The 6000-nt window shown below is 39.9% G+C and overlaps 1 protein-coding gene across 2 annotated transcripts in view; it reads right to left on the reverse strand.

Annotated features, from left to right (window-relative positions):
* Positions 1 to 4641, reverse strand: part of csrnp1b (cysteine-serine-rich nuclear protein 1b) — a 28419-nt gene extending 23778 nt beyond the window's left edge. The window contains exon 1 of one of the 2 annotated variants that reach the window (XM_059974456.1): positions 4198 to 4641. The gene's annotated coding sequence lies outside the window, so the exon portion shown is untranslated. The remainder of the gene's footprint in view (positions 1 to 4197) is intronic. The other variant, XM_059974449.1, reaches the window with a different exon arrangement.
* Between the last annotated feature and the right edge of the window lie 1359 nt (positions 4642 to 6000).

Consider the following 6000-nt stretch of genomic DNA (forward strand, 5'->3'; position numbering starts at 1 on the left):
TTTTAGTGTCCCAAGTGTCTAATCAGACATTGGAACTTAAGAAGTATTTATTTGAACATGGTGTCCAGAAGGGTCAGCTCCACTTTTTTGAAACTCTATCAGCTGCAGAAGCTTTCTGAAGGTGTGGCTATATAAGCAGATAAACCTGTTTCTCCGTGCATATGGAAGCTCACAGCCAGACATTGATACATTTGCTGTCAGGTCTCCTAACTGAAATCATTGGTCAAAAGGAACGATAGGTTTTACACCATGTGCACCTGCACCGTGCGTCAGAAAAATAAATGCCAATCTGAAAGAAGATTCTCAAGTAGTAGAGAAAGATACTACTGGAGAGAGAAAAACAAAAAAAATCTGTATGTCAGATGATTAACTTCATAGTTTACCACCTTCAAATAGCTTCATAAATCACCTGCCTTTATGGCACCCACCATACATTTTTCATTCAAAAGAACACAATGGGAAAAGCATAGTGGCTTGCAAACATACCATGCCAAGGGCAAAATGTTCAATTACTGTAAACGTATTTACAGAACCATAAACCTGAAGTGGTTGGGAAATTCGCTGTGGTTTTAATAAAACTGCAAATGATGCACAATACAAGAACTACATTGCAATTTAAAAAAGTAAGAATTCTCTGAACACTTCTGTGAGATGCTGAGCCACACAAAGTGGGGAGCACCAGGATTCAGCCCCTTAAGAATTTAATGTAACGCAGAAACACTTTGGATAGTTTTTCTGACTTTGAATTTCGTGCATTAATAAATATTGAAATAAAAGAAATTGTGGACTATATGGACAATAATGTACATCTACAGATATCTTAGACTCACAGCTTTCAAGTTAATCAGGCTCTCTCAGATGAATTCTAGTAGATTGGGGGACATGATCCCTCCAAATGCATCCTAATGTTTATTTATAAAGCAAATTAAAAGCAGTGCTTCACAAAGCCAGAAGTGCTTACTTTATATAAAGCTTTCTTGTACCTCAGAAACTGTGCTCATAGTGGCTCCCTTCCACTGGCAAGTAATCTTTAATCATTAGTGGGCTGCTCTTATATAATGTCAATCCTGTCACATAATGCCAGTTTCTTAAAGCTGTTTGGAGTCAACTTTAGTATAGGTCCTGGAATTGTATGCAGTCCAGGTGGGCTAGGACAATAGATGACTTTTAACTAAGCCATGTTTGGGTTTTCAAAACTATCAGATAACTTCCCCTCAATCACTTTAATTTCCAGGCTTTTTAACTTGCATTTAAAATAAAATGGATAAAGTATGTCCATCCATAAATTATGTTCACTGGACCATTAGTGGGATTACATTACCACCAGACCACTTATTAAAAAGTTCCTATTTTCTTTACCATCTTACTGCAAAAGGACAGCTTAAACAGGAAAATGGTAGCAAGTTACACAATGTTCAGCTAGAATGTCATACAACCTCTGAAAAAAATGTGATGAGATTCCAGAATAAGCAGCCAATAGCTTGATCCAAACTCTAATGAATTTCAAAAAAAAATGAACACAGATAGCTACAGAAGAGAATGTGAAAGGCAATTAAAAGGAAACTTTATGTTACGCCTCCCATTGTTATGGTCAGCAGATTTCCTCCCCTCCATCTCTGCCAAAAAATCTGCACACTTTCGTCCCTACTGCACAACAAAACGACTCTCTTGTTAAAGCAGCTGGCTTCGAACCAACCAGCACGAGACCTCAGTTCCTTTCTACCCTCCTCGCTCCAGCTGTGTGTGCCAAATGAGAAGGAAAAAGGCCAAATTTAGAAGGAAACCGAATTGCTTCTTTTTTTAAATAAAAGTGCAATGGAGATTGTAAGAAGAGGGTATTCAAGAAGCAAGGAGGAGCTGGGTGGAGAGTAAAGGAGTGGGAGGGTGTTTGAGGAATGCACAGTATCTCTACTGAAACAGATTGAACAGTGCTCTTGGGATTAATAACTATCATGTTCTACTGCTGATTAATTATTTAGTCAGGCCAAACTGTAATTACAGCTGTTTCTCACAAGGTGCCACAAACATATCTCAGAACTACCATGAGTTCTACCCACTACCCTATATTTAAGGGCAAATACTTTCCCAGTTCATTTATTTTACTATATTTAGAACAGATTACATCTGAAGTCAGTCTCAATAAACGTGCATCCGTCACTCTGCTGAAATGCTACTGACACCAAGCACTACCAGAAACCACACCAAGTCCAGCAGCCTGAAAAACGAAAATGCTTCACACAGGCAGAAGGAAAGACACATACACATATGAATAAGCAACACAGGAAACCACCAATGCTGGAGGAGGATTTCATTTTACAAAGGGTCAACAAGAGCACTTGTGGGTATGGGGCCTAGGTATTAATGAAGAACAGTAGGGGTGATTCCAAAGAGACAATCCAGGAAAGAGTCCGAGAAGGAAGAGGGGGTGGAAAGGAAGAATGCAACTGAGATTCACATCTTCATAGGCTTAAACATGGCCAGTTGAGGCAATCTCTAATCAGATCTGAGTTGGTAAGATTTGTCAGGTTACTTCAGAACACAAACTTTTCTCCCAGGAATTTCAACTCTTGGGAGAGTTGCTGTAATTTTCAATTCAATTCAAGAAAAGATTTCTAATTGTGCAGCAAAAGTCTTCCACACAACTTCCACAATGGAAGTATCAAAGGCAACTTTAAAACTACAAGGCAAATTGAACTCCAAAGGTGTCCAATTTTTTTTTTGAAATCCATGGACCACATCCAACTCTTTCTTCATCAGTTACATACCTCTCATTTCATTAGTGACAAAGTCCATTGCAATTGTTTCAAAACTCTGGAACTCTTCCTGAATCTCTATTTTGCTTCAAAATCTTTTTATTGAAGCCTCTGTAAACCTCCTCTTCCCTCTAATTTCAGAGTCCTCACTTCCTCAGCCAGACATCAAGGGCTATTCTTTAAAAAAATTATAACTGAAAAGTGCATTAATTATTTCCTACTTTTATTTTTTGCGTGACTGAGCTAATCAAGAAGACAAATTGGGAAAACTTTAATTTTGTGCAGGTGAATTTAAGATGTGCAGAAGCTTACTTCTTTGCTGTATGACAATCAAACCTCCCTCTATAACAATAAACAACAAACTCATCTCAATAAAAAAAATCTTTAAAGGATGTGGGATTGAGACAACAAAATGGTATTGGATGTGGATTAGGGTATTTGGGGAAAGAAAAATTTGCAAGAGTAAAAAAGAACAAGCCAGCCAATCTGCAAAAGAGAACTCAAGAGACAGAGAGAAAAAAAATCACAGTGATTTGTTAATTTGCACAGTGGAACTGATTCAGCCATAAGAGCAGACACAGCATGGAACTTAGTCTCTTCAAGACTGATCATTATCTCCCATCACTGTTGACTGAGGCAGCTTAATTAACGTCTTTGAAGTCAACCTTTCAAATACCTCTGCATTACACAGGCAGAAAACACATAACTTACACAATCAGAAGCATGTCTGTGACGATACTATTGGAAAAATGATCAGAGTACCTAGTTAGAGATCAGATGATCACTATTGTTTACTAATTACTTGAGAAGCAAGAGGCCTCATTTTCAATTGACAAGAAAATGTACACTACTGAAATACAGCATATTAACAATATAATTTATTCAATATATTCTTCAAAATATGCATTTCCAATTGAGGAGGCCACATTATGTGCATTGCTGAAAGTAATCACTGATCTTTTCAGTAAAATGTCATCAGGACAATGCATGTGTGTAAAATTAAATCCACTCCAACGTGTATGAAATGAAACGCTGGTAGCAGTGAGGGTATGGGCATATAATTCTGCTATACTGTGCAGTACTTTCACTCAGCATAAACTCAGACATCCTACTACTCCAGGTTACTAAGGCAACATTTTTTCTGTCTAGCAACTCGCAGGAACAGTCTGAACCTACTGAATAAGCACTTTTTGGAACAAGAACAAAATTACATTCACTGTGTTCCCGACACAAATAAATGTTATTTTTAAGAAACAGATATGCAGACATTTGAAGATATAAATATGCACTCATTCCACAGCTATTTCACATTAAAGCAAACTGTAACACCATATTTGACAAGTAATGCTCATACATACCATCCAAGTGGACTATCTAACTCCGCCAGGCAGATTGCATACCAGAAATTCTATTAAATCTTATAACATAAGCGAAAGAAACTTACCTCTTGAGAATTTTCAGGGCTCGATAACCACCATTAATTTGAAGGGAAATAGAAGACAGGGACTTTGAAAATATAATTTTAAAATGGTAGGCTGAGGCTTTTTATATAAATAGTGGCTTTATGTTCTCATTTTGGGTAGATGTGGCTGTGGTTTCAGGGTAACTGGGGGAGGGTGAAGAAGGGCACTGAGAGTTGGTGGTCCCTGAACCTTGACGGGATTGAGAGGGAAGGGAAGGTGGGGAGGGGGGAAAGAGGCTGGAGCTTCTGGCGGCGCCGAGGAGCCGCAGCTTCGCCGGTTGTTGTAATCGCTGCCGAGGCGGTAGCGCTGCCGCCGCTGCTCCTGACGGGGACCGAGTGAGGAGGAGCTGCGAGGGGATGGAGTTACAGCTCTCGCCTCGCCACTGACTGGCTCCGACTGAAGTGACTCAGTCCTCAGTCTCCCCCCCCTCGCTCGCACTCCTTGCTTTCGCCACCCAGCGGAAAAAAAAGCCTTACTGCGAAATTGACGCACATTCTGACAACCTCCAGCCCACTGCTTCCTGTTTCCAGTAAAACCCTTTTTCTTCCGTCTCCAACCAAGTCATATTTTATTTTTAAATAATGCATGATTGTGCAATACTTAATACATTTCAAAGTAATTCACGAGGGAAACTGTAGCATGAAAAAAACGAGCTATTGTAAAGTGAAACGAGGCAAACCAGGAATTTTTCCTAGAAGTTTTTTAAGCCTGTGAGTGGGGCTGACAAACGCTTAAAAAAAAGCCCCACACCATTCACGACAAAGCTATCAACTTGAGGTTTGACTTACACCCCATCCAACAGCCAGAACACTCCTCCCAGCACCGCACTGCAGCGAGTAGCATCCACAGGGATGAAAGGGGGAAAGAAAGCCTTCCTTGACTGTACCTTTTAAGACCAAGATCTTAGCTGCCTTGACGGACAGCAGCAGTAATCTTATAGTCACCCCTCCTACAAGTTGCTTTCCAAGTCACACATCATCCCGCCTTGGAACTATATTCCCGACCATTCATCACCACACGTCAAAACTGCTTGAACTCCCTAGCTGAAATCTGTGGATTTGCCCTCACCGTACGGGCTGGAATGGCTCGGGTAGGTGGCTCAGCGACAACTTCCCATTGGGGAACGACAATCAATGCCTTGCCGATGCTCCAGCCCACTCATAAATTAATAAAGAAGCATTATCAAATTATTTTGGGTATACAAAGCACTTTATTCCCCCACTTCACACGAAACACGGCACAAAAGCTCAGATTAATTTCGTTGCCACCTGTCACGTTTTGCCACAATTTTTATTTGACAAACACGACCAAAAGTTCGTCAGAATTTGGCTCATATCCAGCAAATAAAGACACTGACTCTTAAGCGTGTCTCCTCTGACGTCACTAATGTACAAGGGAAAAGAAGGTTTCTCTTTCCTCTAACGCATTGAAGAAATATGATGCAGAGTCTATTAATCTCTTGTGTCAAATTACACACTGCTGAGGTAACAGAACTGAAACGGTGCCTGATATATAAACCTTGTACTTCTAACGTACAGATTATCCAGCTCTACTGCATGGGCAATTAATTACGTTTGTTCTAACCATTTAGCTGAAGTGTTTTCATTGTTAAATTTTGATGTATCAATAACCCTGTGACAAATTCCACGAGTTTTTACACAGCAGGAAATGAATCATAGAATTTTACAGCCTGCTGAGTGGCCATTTGGCCCATCCAATTAAAAAGAATCTTTAGACATGAATCACATGGGCAAAGCTGCATCTCATCTGTTGCCTTTGACTAG

The sequence above is a fragment of the Hypanus sabinus genome, chromosome 1 (genome assembly GCF_030144855.1).
Source record: "Hypanus sabinus isolate sHypSab1 chromosome 1, sHypSab1.hap1, whole genome shotgun sequence".
Lineage (NCBI taxonomy): Eukaryota > Metazoa > Chordata > Chondrichthyes > Myliobatiformes > Dasyatidae > Hypanus > Hypanus sabinus.